The sequence below is a fragment of the Thermobia domestica genome, chromosome 9 (genome assembly GCF_964235325.1).
Source record: "Thermobia domestica chromosome 9, izTheDome1.hap1.1, whole genome shotgun sequence".
NCBI lineage: Eukaryota > Metazoa > Arthropoda > Insecta > Zygentoma > Lepismatidae > Thermobia > Thermobia domestica.
This window is the reverse complement of record NC_137462.1, coordinates 284443094-284458013: the sequence shown is the minus strand read 5'-3', so window position 1 is coordinate 284458013 and position 14920 is coordinate 284443094. Positions and strand designations below refer to the sequence as shown.

The 14920-nt window shown below is 37.2% G+C and overlaps 1 long non-coding RNA gene across 1 annotated transcript in view; it reads right to left on the bottom strand.

The window, feature by feature from the left end:
* LOC145694272 (uncharacterized) overlaps nt 1-6592 on the bottom strand; it is a 112638-nt gene extending 106046 nt beyond the window's left edge. Inside the window, exon 1 of the long non-coding RNA XR_014132994.1 lies at nt 6203-6592. This is a non-coding gene — a long non-coding RNA (uncharacterized LOC145694272). The remainder of the gene's footprint in view (nt 1-6202) is intronic.
* Nucleotides 6593-14920: the final 8328 nt, after the last annotated feature.

Below are 14920 nucleotides of genomic sequence, written 5' to 3'. Positions count from 1 at the left end.
CTTTCTATTTACAACACTACCTGCGCATGTTTGTAATGTATAAATACAATATTACATACATACATATATGTATATGTCTGTGTCATTTATGTGTGTGTAATAGGGTGGGCCGAAAAAAAATTGGGGGGAATTTCGATCGATCGGGTTGCGAAAAGTTGGCTCGTGTTAGTGGTAGTCTACACACAAAATTTGGATTTTTGGTTAACCCGTTCCTTTGCCTCATCAGACTTGAATATTTTATAGTTGCAGCTATGCAATCCGCACGACAGCAAGAAAATTGTGCTGCACAGGTATAACCTTTGTTTCTTTTGCATAGTGAAGCACTCTGAGGCTGAATATGAAACGCAAGATGAAAGTGAGATACAATATTGTTCGAATGGGGTTAAAAATTATAATCAATTAGACAGAAAATTGTATTTTTATGTTTCAATTCATATTCTTCATATACAGTGTGAAAAACATGTTGTAAACCTTACCTGTAGCTTTTTTCACGTATATCCTGAACAATTTATTTTAGACCTGTTTATATTATAAAGAAAATTCTAAACAAGTAATTTAATATCAAGTAATTTTGAAATCGGCTGTGCTATAATAGAAAATATATTACCTACAACGTAGTACGCGACTATTATAATAATAAGTAAAGCATTGTTTTATAATAAGTCGGAAACATTATAATTATATATACAGTCCAGCGGCCTGTGTGTTTCGGCGCTGGCCTGACCTGATAACACGGTGTTTAAAGATTTGAGTAATGATCAGCAATACCTATGGCAGTAATCAAGCGTAAGGACGACTCTGCCTTTTGAACATTTGTCGAGCCGTTTCAGAAGGTTTGTGTTCGCCATACCTTCTGAAGGAAAAGCCTGGACCAATTGTCATGTCCCGATGGTTGATGACAGCTTCTCGCATTCTTCGATTATATATTTGCATCGAAGATCCCGAAGAAGCATTTCGGTGACTTACACAGTATGTGACCAAAAAATTTACACAAGTTTGGTTTGAAATAAAGCCAAATTCTTCTCTCTGTTAGCAACGGGACGTGACACTTGACGCTTGTCGCTCGATCTGCATCCTTTCTTCTAGAGGAATTAAAAACAATCCTGCAAATTGTGATTAGCTGCAGCGCCAACTTCGTCCATCAGGGAAACTTGTTGGCAATGATCACCAACAGGAACCAGAACTACCATGTTTTAGGATGGAGAAGACTAAAAAAAAAGTCTCGACAAAGAAAGAGATCAAGTCTACGCGAATCTGTTCCGAAAGTAAACTAACGCTAGTAAATATCATGAGATGATCCATTGTTTCTGAACGGATATCACAAAGCCACCATTAAAAAGAGAATTTTCTTCGAGCCAGAAGAAAATATAATAAAGGGTGGCTATCTTTATTATACTTACCTAATTTCTGAGGAAATTAATGTTTTTCGTGCCATACGCAAGAGGTGGGGAGGATATAAAATTAGTTACAGAAGCATCAGCATCAGCATTAGTGTGTGTAGCGGAACGAAAAGAAGGCTTTATTATGGGAAAATCAGTCTGAAAGAAAAAAATGCAAAAATTGAACTCATAGGACGACTATCAAATGTAAATGAGGGAAAAAAACGGAAGCAAGTGGGTGGGCGGGTGGAACTCAATTTGCAGACACCTTCTCGTGGGTTCTGGGGAATTTCGGAGTGTATGCACAAAGACGAGCTAAGAGATACAAGTGAAGGTTTACAACATATTTTTTACGCTGTATATGAAGAATATGAATTCAAACATAAAAATACAATTTCTTCGTCTAATTGATTATAATTTTTAACCACATAGGAACAATAATGTATATCACTTTTATCTTGCGTTTTATATTTAGCCTGAGAAAGCTTGAGTGTGAAAAAGAACCAAAGGTTATAGCTGTGCAGCACAATTTTCTTCGTAGTGTCGTGCGGGTTGCATAACTGCAAATATAAAATATTCAAGTTCGATGAGGCAAAGGAAGGGGTTGACGAAAAAACTCCAAATTTTCTGTGTAGACTATTAGTAACACGAGGCAACTTTTCCGCAACCCGGCAAATCTAAATTTAAAACAAAAATGGGCGTGCAGCACAATTTTCTTCGTAGTGCCATGCGGGTTGCATAGCCATAGGTATAAAACTATTCAAGTTCGATGAGGCAAATGAAGAGGTTGATCAAAAAATCCAAATTTTGTGTGTTCACTATCACTAACACGAGGCAACTTTTCCGCATCCCAGCCAATGGAAATTAAAAAAATGTTGCACGTACAAACTGTTTTCCAACGTAGTCCTTCAAAATCAACTCGTCGTGCCAGTCGAGAGTTACAAGTGCCGACAACAACATTTTGGCTTGTTTTAAGACGTCGGTTCGTCATGAAGCCGTACAAGTTACAGTTATTATAAGCTCTGCGTCCTGATGACAAACACAAGCATGTGGCATTTTGTAACGAGATTCTGGATGCTATTGACAATGATAACACTTTTGCACAACGCATCGTGTTCAGTGATGAAGCGACTTTCCGTGTTAGTGATTAGGTAAAGAAACAAAATGCCCGAATTTGGGGCCTACAGAACCCACATGCAGTCATTGAACATGTACGAGATTCACCCAAAGTCAATGTCTTTTGTGAGACATCCCGATCATCTCTTTATGGCCCATTCTTTTTTAATGGAAACACGATGAGTTAAGTTCAGTTGACTGAGTTTTACGTCCCGTTCAGCAGCGAGGCTATATGAGACGTGGACCTACTGATTAACGTGGAATCCGAACCACATGAGCTCCCGCCGGGTTAATGGAAACACGGTTAACAGTTAGTAGTATTTCGCAGTTACAAAACTGGTTGTTTTCAAGGCTGCATGAAGACAACTTTATTTTTCTACAAGACGGGGCACCCCTTCAGTGGAGTCCCCAAGTGCGTGAATATCAGAATTAAACTCTACCGAACCGTACGATTGGTCGTCAAGGAGCTGGCTACTTAGCATGTCGGCCTCCACGGTCACCGGATTTTTTGTAGTCGAGTGACTTCTTCCTGTGGGGTTTTCTTAAAGACAACGTTTATGTACTAGCACTCTCACTGAACCTAAAGGAGTTGAAGAACCGGATGCGTACTGTCATAACATGAGTGACGCAGGACATGCTTGCCCGATTCAGGGGCGGATCCAAGGAAATTTTCTTGTTTTATATATATAAATAAAGTTCATCCCAGAGTTTGGAGTCCTTAAAACTAGCATTATGAGAACCCACCGCCCACCCTCAGAAGTCGGTCCTGGATTCGCCCCTAGCCCGAGTATGGGAGGAATATGACTATCGATGTAATATTGTTCGTGTCGCTGATGGAAGACATATTTAACATATGTAACTTGAACTTTGAACTGTAGTTAGAACTAGAGAGTTTCGTAAATATGTGTGTAAAATTTCATATTCGTATGTCTTAAAGTTTAATAAATAAATGCATTCGAAATGTGTATATTCTTTTTGAAACAGGGTGTACAATATTTCTAATTTCATTCTTGAGTAAACAAACAAACATTAAATGTAATTCTTAAAATGTTAATGTTATGTTCTGAAACGAAACAAATCATTATCAGAAGCGAGTACCATGTAAACTTGTTCATATCAGTGTTGTCAAATTCAGATTAATAGACTTCCCGCCCAAAGCATTGAAATTTCCCGATCGTTTGCAAAATTTGCCGTGAAGAAAGAAAACTTTTTTTTATATAAGCCTTGGCTCATGATTACTTAAAAGAAAAAACGACAACATCAAAACCATTATTTCTGCTGGCAAAGGAAAAAAATGTACAAGTTGGTTAGAAACGAGAGAAATGACAACTGGTATAGGGAGACTAGAATCCAGATCTTCATTAGCGGTCGAGGGTATGCATTTTCTAATATGCGAAAAATATGTACGGCGTCCCCCTAGTTTTTAAACAAATACAATGGGCAAAGGTAGGCAGGGGGACGGCGTGATGTCATGCCGCTACCCACCGTCCCCTTACTTTTTCAGACCCACCAATGATACATTTTTGCTCCCGGGATCGATTCCCGGTGGGATCAGTCGGTCGAAAAAGTGTAACACGATTTTTCAGGTCAGCCACCCTGAATGAGGTTTTCCTTATTCACACCAGGTAAATGCCGGGGTGGTACCTAACTTATAGGTCCCAGACCGCTTCCTTCCTTCCCAATCCTTTCTTCCTTCCTTTTCCCCGGATTGCGTGCTCGCTGAAGGACGTCATCCCTCAAATCGTGAAGGGCTAAATGGCCTTAGATGCGGAAAACGCAGAAATTTAAATCCTAAATCCTAATGATACATTTATTAGTGTGCAAAAGCTTTGATTAGAATAACACCTGTATGGCTTGAAAATGAGTAATAACTACAGAAAATGGGAACAACCGATTTAGAAAACGACATACTGTATCTCTGCCATGGATAGCATAGCTACTGGGAACGCATTCACATTAGCGACATTTTTACTGAAGTGCAAAAATTGAAGTGAAAGGTGTAATGTTTTTTTTTTACTCCTTCCTTTTTACATTCTATCTATAAAAAAATTAAGTAGTACCGGTACATGTGCAGGACTCTAGGTGTTGGTCTTGCAAAAACCGGTGGGGGAGAGCGGTGGCTCAGTGGTAGAGCGTTCATCTCCGGTGCTTGGGGTCCTTAGTTCGATCTCAGCTCGCGCCGTGTGGACTTTGTGGTGCACAAACACCGTGCTCTTGGGTTTTCTTGGGGTTCTCCCACTTTATTCCAATATTTCATTCCTATCTCATAATCAGTCTCCTTTAGCTTAAGCGGCATAAGCGTGGGACGTAAAACTTAAGGATATCGTTTCACTGGAATTATGTTTTTAAGGGTGGGGGTCCTGGGTATTCTTTCGCGGGGAGGGGGAGCGTGAAACGTAGTTACGCCACTGTATTACGTAATGATGTTAAGCCAAAATATACGAAAGTAAACCAAATAGTATATTTCTGCTTGAGTAAATGTTTGTTTTATAAAAAAAAAAGCCAAGGTTACTTAAATAAATTGATACAAATTGGCAAAATTTATGGAGTGCCTATGTAGCTTCCAACATTAGCTTGAATTTGACTTTCAATTATATGTACATACTAAATTTGTAATGAAATACGTCAGTTTTAGCGTACTGATTATGATACGTTGACCTTAAAAATTTATATGCAAAGCAATTATAGGATTTTTCCGTTATAGTTTTACATTTAAAGTAATAACGGGATTTTCCTGATGGTTAAGGCGGGAGTTTCCCAATTTAAGAAATTGACTGACCAGACTTCTTTAAGCTTACGTGACCCTTTTCAGCAACCCCGTTGTTGCATATTACAAAGGTAAAACAAACTTATTCCTAACAATATGTAATATAAATATACTGGAGAAAATAACTAAAGCAAAAAATGTGGTTTAAACTAACAAACAAACAAACAAACAAACAAACAAACAAAAAAAGACTTTTGGGGTTTTTAAAAGCAACCATAGTTTTTACTAACTCTGCTTACTTTTTTATATAAGAGGTTAAAAAGAAAATTATTTTATACATTGGTTAATCCTTTGGAATTCATAATGTAAATATATTCGAAGTGGAAGAAAAGCAGAGGCGGTATGTTTTATTATGATATTCACTCATCATACCGGTTATTTAAATATAGTCTTGAACATTGAAAACCCAGAGATGGTATGTCCTCATTAATGAAAAACCATAGGTGGTATGGTATAGCACCGTATACCGTCTCACTTCGACCACTGATTAAAATTGTTTGAAATATCTTTTCGAAATTCATGGTTTATTTTCGAGGTTTTGTATTATTATTTGCATCAACCATAAATTAAACAGTTTTAGTGTCATAGAGAAGCGAAACAAAGTCTACTTTATCAATTTAAAGCTGAAATTTGAAGAAAATTTCAATATTTCCCAAGGAAAATAGCGAAGGAGAAAAAACCGTCCCCCCCCCACGGAAAAGCCAGTTTCATTCCGAGCCCTTGCCTCTTTATTAGGGGAGCTGTCGTGGTGAAGACACCTCCGGAATAAAGTTGTTAGTTTATATTAAAGGAAGGAAAACGAACTTCATTAAAATTTGTCGATGGAAAACAAGTGCTTATTCACGTGTTGTGCATTGTAAATACGGCAGTGCACGTATAACCCAACTGTCAAACTAATCAAAATGAAACCTAAACTGTTACGCTTTATGCCATTTCTTACCTGTAGTGGCCAGTGATGATTCACCAACCTTCAGTCCATCTTTCTACGCGTCTAAGCTTGTCACACTTTACACAGAGATACGTGTATACGTGGACACACGCAATATAGAGTGATAACAAATGCTTCAGTTTTTTCTTCCTCGGACGGTCGCACCACAGAGATGGTCAGGATCGATTCCACTCGATTCCTTAAAGTACTCGATTCTTTGTGCTCGGTTGCTCTGGAATCGATTTTGGATTCGGTTTTATCATTCTCACTTAGTGGCTTGCGTTCATGATCCTACGTTCTTAACTTCATGTATGCCCTTTCTGAATTCGATTCTGCATCGGTTCTGTATACGTTTTTATTATGCTCAATCAGTGGCTCACCTCCTTGACAGTTCATTCAACAAACCGCTTGCACAGAACACATTTCTGCTATTCATATACCAACTGATGGGAAACTAACCCTTACGCAGCGTAAAGAGCTTTGAGTGAATTCACGAAAGTAGCGTACGCCTTGTTCTGTCCTGTTATCAGCGGAGGGAGGGGAGGACCAGTAAAGCAAGCCATGGAAGGAGTAGAATCGAGTGCAGCAGAAACAGTAAGAAGTGTTGCTATGTTCAGGGATAAATCCCACGGCGTAGGGATTTTTGACATGGTGAGGGATTGTGGGATGATTTTGGTAAAGCGTCTGAAATGTAGGGATTTTCTGGCTACCTTACGCATGATGCGTGTAATTTACTTTAAGAAATTTTCAAATCGGGTTTCCTTATTTTTGCTTTCTGTTTGTAAGCAGATATCCGTTTTTATTAGTCTCTCACTGAGGTCGTTTGTGAGTCCTGTACACCGCCCGTGAGATTCACTAACCCTCCTCCTCGCTATAAAAGAAGGGGAGGCAGGTGGTATAGAAAAATTCACCTATCTTCCCTTCCACCACTTCCGTTAGAATGATTGAAACTAATATAAATGAACGAGTGTATATGGGGCCAAGAGAAACGAAAAAAGAAATAATGTATGTATTCTGGTTTTGGCGGGACAAGTAGGCCTGCGAATTCCCTCAGAACGGTTAATTTCCTTGTTCTTGATTTTTTTTTTTTTTCATTTGCTTGCATGCTTATTATCAATAGCATGCCCATGATTAGTTTTGCGTAAGTAGTGTAAACAATTCCTCAGTGCAATACCTTAAATATCATATAATAATTCATATTGATTTCTGAGAGAGAAAAAAGATGGCTCTGTGGTATAGCGCTCACCTCTCGTGCGAAAGGACCTTGGTTCGATTCCAGACCATGTGAAATTGTGCGGAAAACACCGTGTTCATGGGTTTACTGGGGGTTTCACACTCTTATCGCAGCAATTCTTCATAATCATTCACTTTCTTAATTAATCCGATCACTTAAGTCTAAAAGACATAATCATGGGATGAAAAGCTAGAAAATTTTTATTTTCTACCTTGGCAGGGAGGAGCAGTTGCTCCCCCCTGAGTTTGAGATTTATATAGATTTTATTCATAGAATAGTAGTAAATCAATGAAAAACAAGAAATTTTACTTATATCAAGGGGTCGTGCCCCTCCTCAAGAAAAATCTGAAATGACACTCCTGGTTCGTGGCTTCATCAGACAATAGGAAATGTTGATGGTAACAACACTTAACATATGTTAGTAATCTTGTAATATTTTCCATAAGTAGAAGCTTTGCTTTGTATATATTGAAAGAGAAACAAACTATTTGCTGAGCAAAACAATATATTCACATAAAAGAACTACATACGTGTTATAATTTCGACAACTAACACTTTAGATTCATTAGACACTATCTCTGATGAAGGCAAAGTGTTAGTTGGCGAAATTGTAACACGTATGTAGTTTATTATGTGAATATATTATTTTGCTTAGCAAATAGTTTGTTTGTGTTTTAGTATTCCTGATATACGTAATCCACTGAGCTATAGAACAGATGCTTATGTATAAATAATTTTGTCAGCATTTCTAAATTGGGAATTTTTCATTTATTTAACAAAAATTGAAAGTTTATTATACAATTTTATTCCTATGTGGGGTGTATCGAGTTTTTTTTTTTTTTTTTTTGTTAACCTAATATTTTATATATGAATATGACATTGATTTACACAGTTTTTTGGGAGGAGGGGCAAGGATATTCATGTCGTAATGCATTTATTGGGTTTTGAAAATGATCCGGAAATCTAATCAATTTAAAACTAGAATTGTAAGGGGATATCTTATATAATTTTTCGTAAGCATATAGTATAGTAATTAAATTTTGACATCCACAAAATGAAATCTAGTGTTGAACCCTGAATCAATTAGGTTATTATGATATTCTTTAGTAATCGACTATTGGAATGCTCTTGGAGAAAATTTTGCATATCCATTAAGATCTTCATTGAGAATACTTTATAGAATATAAAGAAACGATGAAAGGTCTTCTGTGTTTCAGGTGTCAATTAAATGAACGTGTCTTCTTGTACCATCGTGGTTGTAAGATACAATATCATTCATGCTTCTTGTGAACCATGAGGCAACGCTACTTCATTTCGCAATCGAGCTCAGACTCTCAAGGGCGCATTTAAGCATCTTGTCATTAATATACATAGAATACCGGTATCCTAGAAATAAGTTGTACGTATGGAGTAGAGCCTTGTGAGTGTAAGAGCATTTACCTGTTAAAGTATCTGCATAAAATGTACTGTCTATATGCAAGCAGAAATATTCGTTGGATATAGCCTTTCATGTAACTTTCATATGTACATATGCAATAGTGTCACAGTACTACATTTTTGCTTACTATTTAAAAACATATATGAATATGTTCGAATAGTTAGCGGAAGCAGCATGTTATTACTTTTATATCTATAGGTAATACTTCCTTATATTCTTGAACCTCCTCTGAACGTAGCTGATGCTGTCATTGTGAAAATAGCTAGAAAATGTGCACTCATCAGGTTAATATTTTCTCAAAGTTTTGTAGCAAGGTGCGATTTGCTCTTATGTTTGATACACTGAACTCAATAAATACAATATCATAGAATAAAATATAAAAGAAATACATTTTTTTCAATAGAACATTTTTATCAACATACCCTTCACCAATTTTGAACCCAACCATCATGTGGGATAATTAACTAAGAGAACACACGCCCTGATTTAATATTGTATTTAAAAAAAAACGAGAGCGTAAAGCACTATCTTAAAACTGGGGTCTGATGTCAACCAATAATAATATACCTCATTAGGATATCTGAAAGAAAACGCAGAATGTCTCATGAAAATAGGCCATTAAAAAAAAAAAAAAAAAAAAAAAAAAACTAAAATTATATTTAGGGATTTACGATTTAGATTTCTGGGCTTTCGGCATCTAAGACCATTTAGCCCGTCATGTTTTGAGGGATGACATTCCTCGGCGAGAACACTATCTGGGAAAAGGAAAGGAAGAAAGGAGTGGGGAAGGAAGGAAGCGACCTTGGACGTATAAGTTAAGTATCACTCTAGCATTTGCCTGGTATGAATGTGGAAAAATCAGGAAAACCTCATTCAGATCGATTTCAGTGTATGCCTAGTGCAGACAAAACACAGATTTATTATTCGAAAAGAGTTACGCACTTTAGGAATGGAGGTCCGAAATGAGTGCCCCCCCCCTTCTCGTGCGTTATTCTTCTATGTAATATATTTCCATTCTAAATGTAGGGATATTTTTTCAAAATGAGGGATATTTGACATTACTGAGAACCTGGGAACACTGATGGTAGTAACGAATGCAGCATAGCGAATTGGAACATGATGCGCATTTTTTTTTATTAATATAGCGTAGAACCATGGTCGGCGATTAGGGAGGCAGTTGCCCCCCCACTTTTATGGTTTAAGAGGAGGAATCTTCTTCAAAATGTAAGAGGAGGAACCTTATTCAAATATGATGTTTTCAATGTAAAGTGAAGGAATCTTTTAAAACGAAAGAGCCGTTAGGACTGTACACTCTTTATGCGCTCAAAGTTAACTGAAAAATTCAACTTGCCATTTAACGGGACTCACAACATAAGTAAATGAAGTTACTGCCTTTACGCTGACATGTCGATGGCTAGCACCTATTTGAAACATGTCCCCATTCATCATACTGTTTGAAAATTTATCTACCTCCTGGTAAATGGTAAAGTTGCATTTTCATTTAACATTGGGTGCATAAAGTGTACAGCACAAACGGGTCTTCCGATTTAAAAAAAAATACTTCACTTCTGGTTAAAAACATCATATTTGGAAATTGTATCCCCTCTTGCAGTTTATTGTAACTCTGATAGTAACACAGTTACCCCGTGTCAGGGGAGTTTTGAAACACCAATGTTGAAAATACCATTATTCTCCATCTGTTTTCAGTATTGTTACTTGGTGACGGTAATTTTGTGTTTCAGAGTTGGTAATCTTACTAACAATAGTTTTAGCAGAACTAACAAAATTAAGGAGAAACTAACGATATGAGTGGAAAAATGTTGAAATTCTTTGTCACATGAAGAACTGGGAGCTTGTGTGTTCAGAATTTTTGCAATAAATTAAAAAAATGTATTTTTGCGAAATGATTGATAGTTTTAGCAAAGTAAACATTGTGAGGTAGTGAATAAATAAAATTGTTTATGGATGGGGTAACTTCGCACCTGGCGTGAAACTTTCTTTATTTAATAAAACCTGTCCTTCTGCAAAAGTAACGATTGTTTTAGAACTACTAACGTAAACTAACGACATCAGGTGGGAGAGAAATGTTGAAATTCGTTTGAGGGGATTCACCGAGACTTTGTATATCTCTGAATAATAATTCCTGGTTGCGCGCCTGCTCTGAGAAGATTACTTGCTAAATGATCTCTCATAACGATTCCTCAGCAGCTATCGAGTTCAAATTTTCTAAATAATTTCCTATTTTTATATACTGTAACCCTTACCTGTAATGTTCAAAATGGATGTTCTTGAACACCCAGTGTTTCTTGAAGACGTGTTTTTGGCGGGCCACTTCCCCCTTGAGCTTTGAGAGTGTCCCCATTGAGAAGACCAAAATAATACGTATATACTATAATAATAAATGGAATAGTACCAACAGTGCCTCCCCCCAGAATACCAAGTGTGCCCCCCTGGAACATTATGTCTGAAAGAAGCATTGCACTCAAATTGTACACATTAATCTGCTCACAATTTTTCTGTTCTTTATAACGACTTCATTATGCTTAATTGCTTGCAGTTTGAAACCATTTGATAACGTATACTGTATGTGAATGGGGCTCAGTAAACCTTATATGAGGTTGAGATGATGATGAAATCTTTAAGTTTTACGTCCCACTGTTATGGTGGCTAGCCTAAAGGAAACGGTGATGATGAGAAATGAACGAAATAGTGGAATGAAGTAAGTTGAAGGAAAAGGGAGAATACCGATGAAACTTAGGCACACGATGTTTGTACATCATAAAGCTCACTTGGAGCGAGCTAGGATCGAAGGAAGGACCACAAGTATCAGATTCAGACTTTTGCTTTGTTTTCTATTTTCTTTTTATTTACTTATTTATTATCATTATTTTTTTGCTTTAGTTTACATCATGAGTATACATCCCTCAACAGCTACATTAAACACCAGTAGCAAATAAATTCTCCATTTTATATTATACTTCTAATAGTTCGTTAGTGCCTATTGTATTCATTATCTCATAAATTTTGGAACTTACGAATGTGCTTTCCATCATATTGGATCAAACTCAAATGTGGCCTCTAATTCTAGTCCTTAAGTCCGTTTTTTTGTTTTAATGACAACGTTATTTTTAATGTCATGTTGATGGCGCCACATGATACGGAGCCTTTAGCGGCAGTACTGCCAATCATAGCAACAAGTCGCTAAATGTAGTGGATTTGCAAAGGCCGATGGGGAAAAAAATTTTACAAAAGAGAGTAGCGACTTTTCAAGTGTCTTGGCGACAAAAGTGGTGATTTCTTTTAATGTATTGCTTTTTACAAATCTCGGTGTTATTTACTAAGCAATTATCAAAGGATTAATAAATAAAATGGACGAAAATCATTGTATGAGTGAGACTGGGCCTATTTCGGGAATATACTGTGTGGTTAATGATGTCGCCACCTGAAAACATCCTGTATGACAAATTCAGGAATTTCTTTGTGGCTTGATAGAACTGACAACCCAACTGCCTGGCATAAATAGTGGTACGTCAGGTGAATTAAAACTTGGCCGTTCGGGACAGGGCAAGAAGAAAATTATTTGCGCGTGATTACTGCAAATTCGTTTTCCAAAGAGAAGAACGAACTAAGAAGCGATGGTTAAACTTATTTAGAAGAGGGTCAAAGAATAAAAGGAAATATTCTGAAGACGGTAAATATATAATTTATTAAAATAAGAATGGCATATTTAACAGTGGTGCCCACCCCCCTTATGTCCATGACGCACCCCCCCAATTGTCTATCCGTAGGTGTTCTTCCATGAAAAAATCTTCTTTTCGATTAATTTTACCCCCCATCAAACATATTTATATAGATTTTTACCCCCCCAAATATTTCAATGACGCAGTTTGCGTCATAGCCCCCCCCTAGTGGGCACCCCTGCATTTAACATAATTCCTGTAGTATTAAGCAACATTAATGGTTATAGATTATCTTAATCTGTTTTGAACTGAGGTGCAGTGATTTCAAGCAGTGAAATTAAATTCTTATGTGTCGATCTGTTTGTGACATAACTTTTTCGAATGAACCCGATACTTCTTTTCATTTCTGACATTAGGTAGCAAGTCGCGGGCCGGGACCGTATTTCACCTTTCACGGGACCGTATTTAGACCGCGGGTTGCAGTTTGACGATCAACGAACCGGGCACTTGGAATTAATTTTTGAGTATACCCAGTTGCAGTGTAAAGTCCTGTGTAATTGATAGAATGGGGGGCGCGGTGGCTCAGTGGTAGAACGTTCACCTCCGGTGCTTGGGGTCCCTGGTTCGATCCCAGCTCGCGCCGTGTGAACTTTGTGGTGGACAAACACCGTGCTCGTGGGTTTTCTCGGGGTTCTCCCGTTTCCTCCCACTTTCTTCATTTCACTCGTTTCTCATTATCACCGTCTCCTTTAGCCTAACCGGCATAAACGTGGGATGTTAAATTTAGATTTCATTTCATTTCAATAGATAGAAGCAGCGCCGTAACTCAGATTTTTTTCGGAAGGGGGGGGGGGCAAGCATTAATACGCGCATTTGGGCCCCCCGAGAAAAGTTGTTTTACTGATTCTTGGGCCTCTCTTTGCATGTTTTCCTTACTGTTTATAGGCTCGCCGGAGCCTGTAGGCCCTTCTGCAGGGCAAGGTCTGCGGGACTAATAGTCACGCCCCTGGGCCCGTTTCATACATGACAAATTAAGTATACATTATTGACAATCTAAAAGTTATACGCATAAATATTATTTCTAAAGCCCCAAATAATAACATTTTTCAATGGAATGGGCTCACGACTCATTTTTGTTTCATTTACTTTTTATGCGCGGTTTTATTTATGTAATGTATGTAGTTTCAATTATAATTTCATGTTCGTATTGTATATGGAGTAAGAACATTTTGTCGTAAAATGGCTCCCTCGAAGAGCGGGGAACTTCTCTGGGGGGCAGTTGCCCCCTGCCCTCATAAGTTACGGCCCTGGATAGAAGATATTAAGGGGTGCTAAGTATGTGCTTTTTAAAAAAAAAATCCTTAAAAGTGCCGTGTTTCTTTAATTAAGCACATGGAAGAGGGAAGTGTGTAGAGGAGATAGTCTAGCCTCTTTCGTAAGTTTGCGTCAACGTAACTCAAACTTTGCGAATTAGTTTCTTGTAATCAGTATAAAAATTATTATAATGACTTTTTGATTTATTTGCACTTCGTTGTCGTACAAATAATTTTGCGAATACTAATACGGAATGACTCCAGTATCTGTGAATAATTGTGGTATTTTAAGTGGTTTCTTTTTTAATTAATTATGTTTACGTACACATGTTTAGTTTGTAGTTTTCAAAACGAAAAAATCATAATATTAAGGCATAAATTCGGCAAATACCTGTTTTAGATATCTTCTAGCGACTTTTGCATTTGAATTTAGCGACATTTTGTCAATAAGAGTAGCCAACATTGATATATAAGTATCTCCAATAGAATCAGTAACGTAGCGTGAAGTTTTGAAATGGGTAGGCTGAAATTAGATTCGCAGCTAGAGGGTGGCTAGGAGGGGCCCAATCCCCTGAAACTTGCACTCTTTGTTATATCTATATATGATTGTAAAGTGAATATAAGTTCCCTCCCCCCCAAAAAAAAACTATCCCAGCCTTATTTAAATGATCACGTCTTAGTGTTCTGACTACGCTGTAATGCTTGATAGAAAAATTGCTAATTCATGCAATATATTTTTCATACAATGCAAGAAAAAGTATAAGAGTGGTCCTGCTTCATATTTCCCTTACATATACGGTTTTCTTACATACGCGATACTCGCATATCACAGAAACACTGTATTACTGTTTCTAAGAAACAAATAAAAACGGATAGCTATAGGACGATCTTCAGTGTAACTTCCCCAAATCATAGACAAACTTAAGTACTTCACCTAGAACAACACATATTAGCATACTAATGGAAAACAGTGGAGTAGTAGCTGAAAGTCAATTGATCATTTTTACACAAAAAGCTATTTTTAGATTGAAAGTATGAAAAAAAAAAGAAACTATACCTCATCTA